The sequence below is a fragment of the Chrysoperla carnea genome, chromosome 5, assembly GCF_905475395.1.
Source record: "Chrysoperla carnea chromosome 5, inChrCarn1.1, whole genome shotgun sequence".
Lineage (NCBI taxonomy): Eukaryota > Metazoa > Arthropoda > Insecta > Neuroptera > Chrysopidae > Chrysoperla > Chrysoperla carnea.
Genome location: NC_058341.1, coordinates 50,826,062 through 50,841,394, shown reverse-complemented (window position 1 = coordinate 50,841,394; position 15,333 = coordinate 50,826,062). Strand labels below are relative to the sequence as shown.

The window sequence follows — 15,333 nt, the reverse complement described above, 5'->3', positions numbered from 1 at the left end:
GGCACTGGCGATATGAGTGTTTTGCTCACGCTCGATTTAAAACATAAATAGCTTCTTTTTTTCAAATAGTACCTATATGTGGTTGAAACTTTTTATAACTTCATATTATTATAACTTTTTTCGACCTATCTATAGTTGTTTTAAATATATATTTCTTTCAAGTCCTTCAGAAATTGTGAGAAATTTCTTTCATCACAAGAGTAAAGGTGCAAGCAAAAAAAAAATATTTCGGTAATTTTCGGGCCTGTTCGTGTACATTATCACCCTTATTTATTCAGATTATTTCGCAGCTCTTATACCTTCACTATCAAACATCATTCAATAATCACGTAATCAAACTATTTCTAATTAGCTAGTGCATTAAAAATAAATTTAACTAAAAAAAATTATGTAGAGGTTATGAGGTTGACACATGTGCAGAACGCGTGAGAAAATCACTCATCTGGTAACTAATCTATTTTCTTATAGGTTCAATTAAAACCTAATCTGATTCATAGCTGGAAATGAACGCTTTAAATTACAAAGTTGTTGTTTATGAATACCCAAACATTTTTTGTTTGAATCATTTTTGTCGTAAACCTAATAGTTAGGACAGTAATTGATAGCAAAAATCTAGCTTTTTTGCGTTTGAACATTCAACCCAAAATGGTCTTTATAGAAAAACAAACCGCTTTTAATGGATTTATTGCAAAATTTTTTTCGGAGAGTGCCTGGATTTTGCAGAAACGATTATTCAAAATAACAATTTTCATATAAAAAAAACAATTTTGGGTAAAACTTGCAATTTAAAAAAAAAAAACAATTTTTGTTAAAAAGTCCGTTTTTGCGTAAATATTTCTATTTGTTACTTATTTATGACTATTTGTAAAATCTTGCCGCACTATGAATTATCCTTGATTTTTTAAATTGAATGCTTTTACAAATAGAAATAATTATTTTCTACTTTGTAATACTATAAAAGCTTGTCCTTTAGAAAGTATTTTAAATTAAAAAATTTTTTTCTCATTTCAAAAACAAATATTTTACCTTGCTAGCGTTTGGATAGACTAAGTGAAAATACTATAGCACTTATGTATGTGCGAACAAAACACATTCACTCCTTACTTACCCACATTATCTCTAATACAAACTATCATATACACACGAAAAAACATTATCTTAAGATATTGTTTTTACAATAGAATCCCCCAAAGTACTCTGAGAATGCTGCTGGTGGTTGTACCAGAAGGATATGTACGTACGTATATGATTTTATATGTAAACATATATTATTTTCTTGCTACTTTATTCCAAATGGAACACCGAATAGATGAATCGAATAAAATACCATTTGTTAAGTTGTAACAAAAACATGGATATACATCTATGTTTTTGGATTCATAAAATTGTAGTAAAGGATGTTTCTTTAGAGTCATCTTTGAGTTGGCAACACTCTTTTGTTTGATAACTGATTTGACAATAGACAGTTGTGTTTAATTGAAATTGATATTTCATATATGAATAGACTCACGCCAAATCACACTCCAAAATTGTTAAAATTGTGAAATTGAATTCCTTTTGAGTTAAATTTTTTGATATTTCACGTAATGAACCTGTTAATTAACTACCAAGATCGTGAAATCTAGCCCCATTAGATTATTTTCTTTGAGGATTATATGTTAAGTCACTTTTCTAAGCCGATAAACTAGAACCGGTTGAATATTTGGAATAAAACATTTGGCGGGTTATTGGTGAAATTCCAGCATAGTTGCTGCGAAAAGTGAATGAAAATTGAGCATCCAGTTTGCGCCTTTGCACGCCAGTCATAATGACCGCTTGATCGAAATTTTCAAATATTAATGACAAAAAAATTTCCAATAAAGCCAGTTTCATTTAAATAAAAAATATTTGTGCACCTCTTAAAAAACATTCGTTATAAAGAGATTTTATTTTTAACTGAACAAATTGTGCTGTAGTCAATGGAAAAAATTGACATATTTTAGATAGGCGCGATCTCAGTCGATCGTTTTTCTATAGTATAGTTCTCTCAAAAAATGTATTTTCTTAGGAATTCAAAAAAAAATCAATAAATAAAATATTTATGAAAATCTGTAGAATGAGATAAAATCAATCAAAATGTGCATAATTTACATGCTGGAGGTATACTAAGTATAATAAAATAGATACTTTTCGTACAAAAAAAAACAGTTCTTGTCCGATTTGTTGAAAAAATAAGTAAAAAATTTTTTTAATTTCCAGCTGCGTGCATGTGTATTGAGTACATGTCTTGATACAATGTCTCAGTATTGCAAACTATCGTCACAAGTAGTGCACGAATATAAGAGCATATTCTTAATGACTTTGCTATAACGAATCAAATGAACTATCTATATCAGATCTCTAGAAAGTAATTTTGACTACCAAATTGTGGCAAATGGTGACTATCAAAGTATGCATTTAAAATACAATAAATTTGATGTCGATTAAAATATTGAAAACATTACTAGAAATTATATTAAAAAGAAAAATCAACAATTGTGAAGAAAACCCAACATTATGAATTTTGTAGCGATTCTACCAATTTTTACTGAGACGGTAAAAATTCGATTTTATTTTTCTAAAAGTTGGAGCCTTTCTCTTACATTCAAATCTACTAAGAAAATAAGATTGCAAAAATCGATTTCGTAAGGACTGGAACAGACAATCTACACGGGATGCCCAATAATAATCGACTTTAAACGTAATTCATCGCCACAGAGAATACAATTCTAAATAAAAAGCTTCTTAAAGAAGATCAGATATTAGGAAAAATTAAAATAATCACGAAAGGTGAATTTTGTTGAAGAATAAACTTTACTACATGCATGATGATTTACTGAATTTCTTTATTTTCAAAAATTAAGTTTATTAAAATTAAATACTTAATACCCAAAAACTACCCAAAGACAAAAAATTTTTTCTCGATGTGCAAATGCGATCATTACGGACTATCTCGAAGAATAAATTTAGTCACATTTCAATCGTAAATATCAAACTACACACTTTGTTTTAAACTTTATTACAAGGTAATACAAAATATAATAGAAACTTTGTAGATACAATCGATCCTTTTTCGAAGAATTCTAAATACATATACGAAAGCAAAAAACAAATTCGTATAATACAATCTCTATAATTTTATCCCAGTTCTCTTCTTTTGTTACAAAACTGATTATATATTGTCAGCATAAAATATACGTTCTAGTACTTTAACTGAAGGTAGCCCACTGTATGGTTAAATGTGACAACATGTAGAAATTTTCTTTATGATATAGTGTGGTAACTTCTATTTCTATGAACTTTATTTCATGAGTATTGTTTAATATTATTTTAACATGTTTAAACTAAGTTGAAAATTTAAATGACAAAGTAGAAATCTAGGCTAGGATTTGATTGTCATCATATAGAATATAACATTATTCAAACAAACTTTATAGAAAGTCCACTACATAAATTTAATTGTCTGTAAAAGATATAAATTTAAAATAAAAGAAATTTTAGCGATATTAAACTCTTACTTCAAACAATCAATTATACTTTTTGAAGTAATCAGTCTTGTGAAAACGATAAGATAGCGTTATTCGCAAAAATATTCTCTTGAAGATCGCAAACAAAACGTGACAAATTTGTTTTTCTAGAGAAAGAAAGTCCTTAAAATTTCGTCGTAGTTTATACAATAAATAAATAATAGAAGTTACTCCAAAAGAATACTCTTATGTTAAACGGTTTTAGTTTTAGCATAGTTGCGATAGTTTTATGGTTGATTCTACATCTATCCCTCTAACCGGCTAGTAGCCTAGGTTGTTAAACCGTCTTATGTTGCTTTGACTGGTGGCTGGGAGGTTGCGGGTTCAATTCCAGGCAGCGGCAGTGTGAATAAAAAAGTTAATGGGGCGGTAGATTAATCACACTGTCGTCGCTTGGCTAAGAACAAAGTAACTGACTCCACCCACACCATAAAATTGATTGTACATCTTAATATATATATTTCTTGTGTGCGTGTGTATGTGACTGAACTCCTCCTAGACGGCTGAACCGATTTCGATGAAATTTTTTGTGTGAGTTCAAGGGGATTGGAGAATGGTTTAGATTTACATTCGGTCCACTACAACTGTTTTTGAGGGCTCCGTACCAAAAAAATGAAATTCCATTAAATGGTGGGAGCGCATATAAATCATATCACATTATGTATACTATGTGTACTATGTATTTTTAATAGTATTCAGGTATTGTCAATAGGCATTTATTAGAGCCATATGCGAGCGCAGCGAGCTCTACTATCAAAGGTCAGGCCAAAGGTCGAAGGTCAGGCCACTCCAATAAATAGGAGTTAAATTTTGGTTTAGCGGGATGGGTTTAGCGGACAGGCTAAACGTAGTATAGGTATTCATGAATTGGAGTTACGTTTTTACGGGACAACGTCCGTCGGGGCCGCTAGTTCAGATATAAATTAAGAAATAAATAAAGATTAAAAATAGTGATGTGAGTGGCCTCTGTTATAGACGTGTTCTGAGAAACGGAGGTTAAACCCCATTAGTATTATTATTTATTATTACTTTTATCTCTCTGTAGTAAAAAATCATAACTTTAAGATATATGATTTTTTTAATAAAATGCAAATATGACTGACGGTTCATACAAAAAGGAAGTCCCGTTCGAGAATGTTTTCAAACTTCGAAATTCTTTCTCTATGCAGGATTAATGATGTTAAATTGTATCGGTTGTCAAAGTACATGAAACAAATTATTGTAAAATTGTAAATTAAAGAAATAGTATTTTATAATTAAATTTATTAGAAAAATAAATCGTGACTGACTCTACAGAACCGAACGTAACTGACACTACTGTCACTTTGGATTGCAAAAAAGTTGTTCTTTGAGTTATATTTAAAAAAAAAAAAAAATAAAATAAATAAAACCTTAGAAATTAATATTACAGGACACAAGGAAGAAGGCGAAAGACTCTAGTTTTTAAAACTCAATAGTAAGAAAATACATTTTAGTAGCCAAATATTTTCAGGCTAAGAATTCCCTGAAATAGGTCCGAAAAATAGCTTTTCATATGTAATTTTGGGCAATATCTAAGGTAATATGCATCAAATTAACTCAATTTTTAGTTATTTTGTGTAACGAGTTAAATGCAAACAAGAAATTTTAAAATACCTTCTGTTTTGGAATTTGATAAAACTTGATATATTGAGCAATTTTGACTCAATAAATAAAAAAAAAATGATGAACGATAGATTATTTTCTATGATAAAAGTCGAAATTCCTTATGAAGTCAACCCTTAAAAAATTGATAGGTTAAGAAAAAAAAATCGTGGGACGCTAGGATGGGTAAAAAAGCACGAAATCTACCGCTAAACTATGATATCTGGCAACTCGTATATAAATGATAAACTTATAAATTTCAAGTGAAAATTATTTTGTTGCGTGGGCCTTGATTTTTGTTTACAATACTGTTTTAAACATTCAACATTAAATCCATATCCCAATTTTCTCATTGTTTTTAGAATAAATTTAAATATGATTTCCTCTATTTATAAATATGACAGCCGTGTCGTTCGTTACCTTTAATAATAATTTTAATAATAAAACTCCATACAATAATAATAAACTTTTCTCATTTATTAAAATAATACGCCATCAAGAGTTTTTTTCATATATGTATACATTTTACATACGTACCAGGTGTGGCCTATTGTTGTGAAGATAATTTTTTTAAACAATTACATGTTCAAACAAGTGAAAACGATTGACTGAGTAAATTGTCAAAACACCCCGTATAGAAAATGTGGAATGCCAGTACTTGCATTATTATTTTTTATAAATGAGAAGATTGATAAACCAACACAATTATAGTGGCCTTTCGGCCGACATTTTTTTGGTTTTCGAAAATTTTGAAACTTTTCAGAATTTTTTTCTAAATTTTTTGTTTGTTTTTCGAATTTGTTTCAAAAAACATCTATTTGAAGCTACCTGCAAATTTTCAACACCCTATCTCCTATAGTTTTGGAGAAAATGGATAAGAAAGTTTCGTCCTTATTTCCGCTCTCACGGGTAAACAGTGATGTTTACGAAAAAATATTTCATACGAAAGTTGTCTATTTTTTATAGGGAGGCTTCTTACATTCAAACTTTTGTTTATCTCTATCGGCTTACAAGATGACCTTAATCTAAATGCTCATCTACTATCTTAACCTCATATTTTACTTCCTGAACATCCTATAAAATTGCATCTTCATTTATATTTTCAGACGGATGGATAGACAACCAAAAATAGACTACCTAAGTGATTTTTTGAACACCTATACCAAAATTTTTTCCGTAGCATCAATATTTTTAGGTGTTACCAACTTGGGACTTAACTTAGTATACCTTGATATATATTACGTATATACAGGGAATAATGGGAAATTGTATCATAGGTACTTTCATGAAAATATAATGTAAAAAGCGTAAGGCCCTAGGTGGGGCTCTCCGTTAGGTGTAGTATTTATTAAAAAATAAATTTTTATGTAAACTTCGTTTAAGAATAATTTTATCTTCACGTAAACGTTATCAGCTACATTACATCCCGAATTATTTTTCTTAATAAATGAGAAGCTCATATCTTGATTCTAAAATCTGGCGCCGTATTTTAAGCCGAAAAGTCTGACTACGTTAAGTTTTGGAATAAACAATGCATGGAAACAAATTCTTTTTTGTCATTTTCGGATATAAAAATGTTTTTCATTAAAACTTTTAAAATTTATTTCAATTTTCTTTTAAGAAAATCATAATTTAATCGCCAAAAAAAAATGTATTTCAATTTTAATAGCAATTACATCTCGAAGATTATTAATTTTGTAAGATTTGAAACCGATCAATTTACAGTTTTTACTCAAATAGTCTTTATTAGTTGTGGTTTCAGTTATTTCTCTTCATACACCGTTCTTTGTTGCATTCTGTATAACCCAAACAGTTCACTTGTCAATTTAAATTTTTATTGTAATAATAAATATTAATATTTAATTTAAGGAAATAAAATATATGAAAACAATAATGACCTTAACCTTTTTTAATTTTTCAAAATGAAACATACAATAATATTTAGCCATTGTTCCCATGCATGATAGTACTATTACTAGAAAGAATTTTTGGAAACACATTTAGTTATTACATTTGCACAAGTTTATTATGATTTAATGTCTAGGATATTAGAAAACTGAAGATTATTTTCAAAATTTACTAGGTATTATTACAAAAATAGACAGGGATTGTATATGGGCATGTAATTAAAAATGGATCGGTTATCCAAACACGACTTACATGAATTATTGGAACTTCTTTAAATTAAATTTCTAGCCTACTCCGGTGGTTTTCTGCCACATGTACTTCGAAATTTAACGACTGAACGGTTGTTTTTTTGAACTCGCGGATCGAAGCACCGTTGACACAAACGATAAAGAAGACACAATCGATAAATTTGGCCTGGATTTTAATATTTTTTTAGAGCGAGCTAGGTTTTATAAATAAGAATTTCAGCCCTATTTTAAAAACTTCTCAAATTGAAAAGTTACTAGCCCGTTTATCAAGCCTTTCAGTTTTTTATTCGCATAAATGCCGAATAAATATGAGAAAAAAATGTTTATATTTCGAAGTAAATCTGAATGAAAAATATCGGCGTAATCTATAAGTGTTTTCTGGTGATATTCTAACAATTGATAGGAGTAGCATCTAGATCATGGACCCGTTCTATTTTTCGTTCTAGGGACTGTTCTAAATGGAAAATTGAAACATCCATTACGGGTGATTTTGTGCAATGCAAATACTATCAAACCAGGACACCAACTTGATATCAACAAATACACACTAACACTGATACCAAAAACGATATTGAATACTAGCTGGGAACTACCCGCTTTGCTGGGCAACATCCCCACTTGCACCCCTCCCTCCACATTTCCTTGCGTTGGATAACAGTTTTGTAATGTACACGTCATGCTCTTTTATTTGATACCCCACTTAGGTATATTTGTAAATATTCGATATTTCCTTCCCACTTTCTCGCTACACCTTTCTACCCTCCGAAGGTTAAAAAAATTTCTAAATGTAATTTAAAACATTCTGACCAAGTTTTGAACTATTAAAAGCCATAATTGAAAAATATGAATTTTTTATTCATGAACACCCCCGCAACCCCCCTTGTGGGTGGAATTTCGTAAAATCCGTTCTTAGCTGACCTCTACTTGGCAAAAGGAATATTCCTGCCAAATTTCAAGTCTCTAGGTCTTATAGTTCCAGAGATATCGTGATGAGTGACTATCTATATCTATAGAAAGTCTCCTATATATTTATAGATTTAGCTTAATGCCATTTTTTGTCATTATGATAACATATGTAAGGATATCATATTTTCTTATTTTGATACATAAAACGATATCTACAATATATTCCTAGAAATTCTATGTAAAATGTAATAACGTATCGATAACAATTGTTCATAATATTGTAAATATATTCCAAAGGCGAAAACAATCACTTGTTCTACACTGTCACGGCATGAGTCATTCCAGTTCATATAGTACGAAGGCTCATGAATAAGCAATGGCATTTGGCATACATGTTCACCATACATATTAACCAAATTCCAGGTTGATTTGAGAAAATTAAACTCCTGGTCTGCACCTGAATACACGTCTCTATCGTGATTTTTGGTTGATTACTCAAAATATTAGCTTTACAAAAATAACACGAAAAAATTTGTTACCTAAACGAAAGCAAGCGAAAGTATTGGCATCAAGACTCATTGAAAGATTAATGGTTTTATTCAATGTTCGAAGTCCAAAAGTTTTAATTTATTTTGATAAGAAATTCGCAAATATTTCTTAAGCTATGTTCGAACAAGACAACAAGGATTTGTACCTAATTAGTCAATTTCCGTTTGTACGTCCGACGGTTCGTCTGTTGGTCAGAACAATCATTTAAAAACGAAAAAAATATCGGCATGAAATTTTTATGGCGTGTTAAGAACGTAAAGGCTGGGATTGAGCTCGTAAGTGAGCAACATAGGTCAATCGGATCTTGAGTCCGTAGGCATCTTGTAAACCGTACGAGATCTAAAGATGTATTCCTAAAAAAAGCGGTCTAGGTGCGACCCGAAAGGTCCACACGATTAACTTCCCAGTGGAAAGTATACCTTTAATTGCCTACTTAAAATTTTTTATTGTATTAACCTACTACCATCTGAATTCATTTAATAAAAATTAGCATCTCAATTGCCGTCAATTTTGTTTTTTAAATTTATCGAATTTATATAAAAAAGTAATGTAAACATTGATAATTAACTTATTTGATAATTGTATTTTGTTTTAATATAATTCGAATTCATTAAATCATTTACCGTAGAAATTTCTGTAAAAATATAATTTTTATAGGAAAGGCCTTCATTATAAAATTTATTTCCTCTAAGTTTACTAATAAACAAAATTTCCAATTTCAAATTTGTTTATGTAATTGATTGGCGCAAATTCCAGATTAATATCAACTTGTATTCATCAGAAATTTTGAACGAAAAATTGTCTATGAACGAAAGAACATACTTGTATGTACACAGATGTCAATCTAAAAGTGATCTTGACTATGAAACGTTTAAAATGTACCAAAAGCCTAATTACAATAATTTCTATATACTGGGAAGTTTATAACTGATTTTTTAGATAGACGAGAAACGCCCTCGGTTATCTCATACCACTGGTCATTGTCACTTTCAATTTTCAACCTTGAATTCTGAAGATGTGTAAAAATTTCATGGCTTTATCATATCTTGAAATTGCTTGAAAAATGTACGTTACTACCCGGACTAATGGATTTAAATAATGAGTTTATATAACATAACAGTAGTCCTTTAAGTTTATAAAAAGACTCTTCCAATACTTTACTACAACATCAATATAATTAATTTTATTGATATATCTACAATTTCAATAAATTATATTTAGTCGCATCAAATAATGTTTCTACTCGGGCTAGTCTTCAATAACAGCTCCGATGTGATGATTTTTTTTTCCAAAATGATTCTTTTTGTATATTATTTAAAATCAGAAACGTTTCAGAGGAAGAAATAATCTGGAGGGGAATAGGCAATGTCACGACTGATATATCGACGCGCAGCGTAAATCGTTTATGAAAGAAGTTTAAAATTTCGTTGAGTTCATTACTAAACCGATTATTTTCAAAAAATTAAGGTTCTGCACCAAAAGTAAAAATCCTTTTAATAGTGAAATCAACATTTTTGAGTTCACTACGTAACCGATTTTTAAAAATTCTCCCATCCATAGAATGCTACATTACCAGCAAGTGACGTGGCCGTTTTTTTTTTCATGATAATTAGGAATTAGCACCAAAAGTTAAAATCCATTAAATAGTGAACAAAAAGGACATTAAGAAAATTGAAGGCTATAACGTGGATATCTGCTAGTTATTTATATTGTTTAAGCACTACATACGAGACTTATTTAAAAATTTTTTGCACAAAAAAATGTCTTTTGAGTTAATAATGATAAAAATAAATTTTAACTCTTGGACAAGAACCCTAACTTTAAAAAAAATAATTGGTGATGATGTAGCATTCTATAAGCACTAGTTAAGTAGTGAATTTAAAAATGAAGGTTTCACTTTTTAATGGATTTTTACTTTTGGTATGGAACTCTAATTTTTTGAAACTAAAGTACAGCCCATGTTATTTGTTGATAGCGTAGCATTCTATAGGTGAAGAAATTTTTAAAATGGGTTAAGTAAAGATCTCAAAAATTAAGATTTGTATATATTTTCATACAAACTTTCATTCTCTATTTCATTCTTTTAGGGAACGAATTCCGAAAAATTATTTCTTAAATGAAATCTACAGTCTAAATATCCTCTTGAAATTTCATATATCATTAGCCGATTAAGGCTGCGTGCCGGTATATCAGTCGCGATATTGCCTATCCCCCCTTCCAGGTTATTTCCCTCATCTGAAATGTTTCTGATTTTAAATACCTAATATATTAAGCTGATATTGAGGACTCCCTAAGAGTGACTATTTTATGTATTCCTTTATCCGACTAATTGTTTTCATTTGTTATATATCCATGTATTATTATTGAATATCGAATTCAATAACTATTAAGTACCTACCATCTCATTAAAATTATACGATATCCTTTATCGTTTCATTACTATCATTATGGAGAAAAAATTATTTGTCATGCTATTTGGAAACAATATTAACATTAATTAATATCGGAACCACAAAATGTTTTGATAAAGGAACCACAAAATATTGGTTTCTTTATTGATTACCTATTTGATTACTACCTATTGGAAAGTTCTAATTCTACCAAAATACTCTTCCCGGGTTCTCCCTGTAAATCTAAAATACTTAAGAATATAAAACAGAAATATTTCTCAAAAAGCAAAAAACGTATTTTACCAAAAAGTTTACATAGCCTAGATGTCGCATACACCAATATATAAATAACTAGCTGTTACCCGCCCGCTTTGCGTGGCGTAAAATATACCCGCTTTGCTGGGCAACATCCCCACTCGCACCCCTCCCTCCACATTTCCTCGCGTTGGATAACATTTTTGTAATGTACACGTCATGCTCTTTTATTTGATACCCCACTTAGGTATATTTGTAAATATTCGATATTTCCTTCCCACTTTCTCGCTACACCTTTCTACCCTCCGAAGGTTAAAAAAATTTCTAAATGTAATTTAAAACATTCTGACCAAGTTTTGAACTATTAAAAGCTATAATTTAAAAATATGAATTTTTTATTCATGAACACCCCCGCAACCCCCCCTTGTGGGTGGAATTTCGTGAAATCCGTTCTTAGCTGACATCTACTTGGCAAAAGGAATATTCCTGCCAAATTTCAAGTCTCTAGGTCTTATAGTTCCAGAGATATCGTGATGAGTGACTATCTATCTATATCTATAGAAAGTCTCCTATATATATAAGATAATAACCGATTATCACGACGAAATGAAAAGGTCCCAAGCTAATCCCCATAATACTTAAATAATAGTTTAAAAAAACACGCTTTTGAAACTTATTAAACTAAAATTGAATGTTGAAAAAAAATAGTATTTTATTGTTAAAAAGCGTGGTCTGCTAGATTTCAATTATTATAAATATTTTTGATATTGGTCAAGTCACTTCACAAATTTTACGACAAAATGATTGTTTTCTCAGATTATTTTTTGTTTAATTTAATAACTTTCTACTTTTTAGTTCAGCTAGCTACAAAAGCGTGTTTTATAGTTTTTAAAACTATTGTTTATTAACATTATAAAATGCTATCTGCGATTCAACCAAAATTATTATTTAAAAAACCAATAAATACTGAAGGACCTGATCAGGTTATGTGGACAAATTTATTATTGCATTGTCAACGGTCCCCGATAATTGTGGATCCATACATACCAAGCAAATAAAAAAAGCGCGTTGAAAGCAATTAAAACTGTTGAAGAAACCCACATCATAATACTATTTTTAACCTTAGAACTTTATTTTGAGCCTTTTAAACTCAATTTACAAGCCTTAGAAACACATATATCAGTTATACGGCGATCTAAGTGGAATTAGTCAGCAATATCGATGAATAGGTGTACATATGCAAGCTAATATATAAATTTACATATTGCTTACAGCTACTACAGGTTGTAACGTGCGTAATTACTAGCATCTTTAATGGCGTTATAACCGATATTGACCATACTCCTTTGTTTGAGTGATTGGAAAACATATAATTGAATACGAGTCTTAGTTATAGCTTAAAAACAGAAAGTCTTACATATAACTACATTTTTCTTACATATAACTTACATATAAAATATATTTTCTGGAACGATTATATAAGCATGGATTTTAAAAAACTTTTTATCAAAATCAATTGAAATGGTTTAAACTGAAACCGTTCGAACATATATACAAAATATTCCGTCAAGGTCAATATGCCAAACAATATGGGATGTCGAAGGTCGAAAACTTCAAATAAAATTTAATAATAAATCAACTTTTGATTGAGGTGTAATTTATAATCATATTCTAAGAGACCATTTTTTTAACCCCTGAAAAAAGGTGTGTTATAAGTTTGACCGCTATGTGTGTGTGTCTGTCTGTCGGTCTGTGGCATCGTAGTGCCTAAACAGATGACCCGATTTTGATTTTTTTGGTTTTGTTGGAAAGGTAATTTAATGGAAAGTATTCTTAGTGCGAAGTTCGGGTTCCGTACCCAAAAAAACTAAAAATTGGCGATGATCTTCCTAATCGGCTCAGTTTGGAAAAGGCTTTAAGGAAAAAGGATATTTAATGGAGAATGTTATTAGATATGTTTCAAATGCGAGTTTAGGGTTCCTTGCTTGAAAAATTTATCGGGAGTTTTTTAAATTTTGTAAATTTCACATTTTGTACAAAATTTCATAGAAACAGAAAATGAAAAAAGTTCATAAAAATGAATTATTTTAAAGCTCGGACAATGAATATTTTGATAACAGATTTTGAATTTTCAAACAAAAATTGTTCACAAAACATAGTGGATGTTTGTTTTGGACTCACTTTTAATGAAATGTCAAAGTTAATAATTCAAACTGTTTTAGAAATGTTGTTAATATTTTATTATGCAAAATATAATATTTGCTTGATGTAAATTATCAAGGTAATGAAATAGTTGTGACACATTTATGTATAAACTAAGAAGTAATTAATAAATAATCATTATTAAGACTGTACGTGTGGAAAACCCTTTAAAAAGTTTACCATAACATTAGGTATATTCTATTATAAATGTTATTAATTAATGAACACATGAATAAATTTTCAATTCTCGCTACAACAAACTTTTGTTCAATTAACAATCTATGACGTAGATATTTCAAGAAAATTGTTTCGTAAAATGAACAAAACAATTTTTAATCCGTGATGTCAACGAACGAAGGTATGAGCAATTTGTTTTTAACAAACAACGAAAGAATTTTTGTCAAATAAACATTCCATTGGAAAACAAACCCCAGATAATTTTCAATTAATTATAACATGTAATAATTAATATAACGTGAGTTGCTTATTTTTATTTTAAGGCACTCAATTTTCCTGAAATACGGCCCTATTTTTTCAGACGTTTTAATAAAACTGCTTCAGAAATGTATGTGCGATTCACAAGATCATAATAATTACATAAAATTTCTATTTTAGCTTCCAATAATTTGTCAATAAAACTCAAATCCGTTATGATTGATGTTTTTATGATATCATATATCAAACATTAAATTGTATTTTTTGTCATATTTGTAACTACTCCAGAAGGGCTTCTCCTCCCCCTCACCATAAATAGAACATTGTTACGCCTATGAATTCTTTAATAATAAATGAATTTATTACTCTTGATCCTAAAAATATATCATCACGGTAATATGTGGACTAAACATATAAAAGTTATGTAGCAGATTTTTTCATACTAAAAATCAGAATTTATTTATGACACTTTTAATATATTTACTGTGTTTGTAGCTTTTTTTTCACCGTTATACATTTACGAAATGAAAACTCGTCGAACATTTGAGTATTGTTTTTCTGTGAAAAACACGATTCGGATACTGTTTGAATTATATTGATTTGTATTGAAAATCTACGTACAAGGAAGTAAAAATGGGACGTACAAAATGGAATATTAGAACAATCTGATAAACCGAATTTTAAACAGATAGGTACCATGTACCAGTTCAATTACTACTGTTTTGAGTTAAAAAACAAAACAGTTATCACGAAAATTTTTATCGAGTTGCGATTATTATTTAAAAAAATACGAACCCGTACACCAAATGCCTGCTTATTTCCATTGTACTACAGTCGTGGGCAAGATAATGAATTTATAATCCCAGGCGAATTTCCATATAAAGAGTTTTCTGCCTATTGTTGGCAAACTCATTATTCACTCCTTTATCACAAAGATTATCTTTATATGAGTTGCTGAGCTATTTGATTTCTTGAGAAAACTGCATTATGTTTCAATTTAAAAAATCAAAATTCACTTCGAGAAAATGAAAATTAAAGGCGATCTTAAAGAGAATTTGACCCAAGAAATGACTCTTCTTCCAGGTATCATAAGCGAGTTGTGCCTACCACTGTTAATACCGAAAAAAAAAAACCGAAAAAAAAGCAAATTTCGTTCTTCAATATTACGGTCGGTTAGACTCATTAATGCGCATAAGTATTGAAAGAAATGTAATAATGACTTGAACTATGAAATATTTTCAAAGAGAAAATGTCTCCCACAAAGTTTCGTAT

General features: G+C 29.6%; 1 protein-coding gene across 5 annotated transcripts in view; it reads left to right on the top strand.

Annotated features, from left to right (window-relative positions):
* Positions 1–15,333, top strand: part of LOC123300471 (synaptotagmin-7) — a 979,245-nt gene that overhangs the window by 863,421 nt on the left and 100,491 nt on the right. The window lies entirely within an intron of this gene.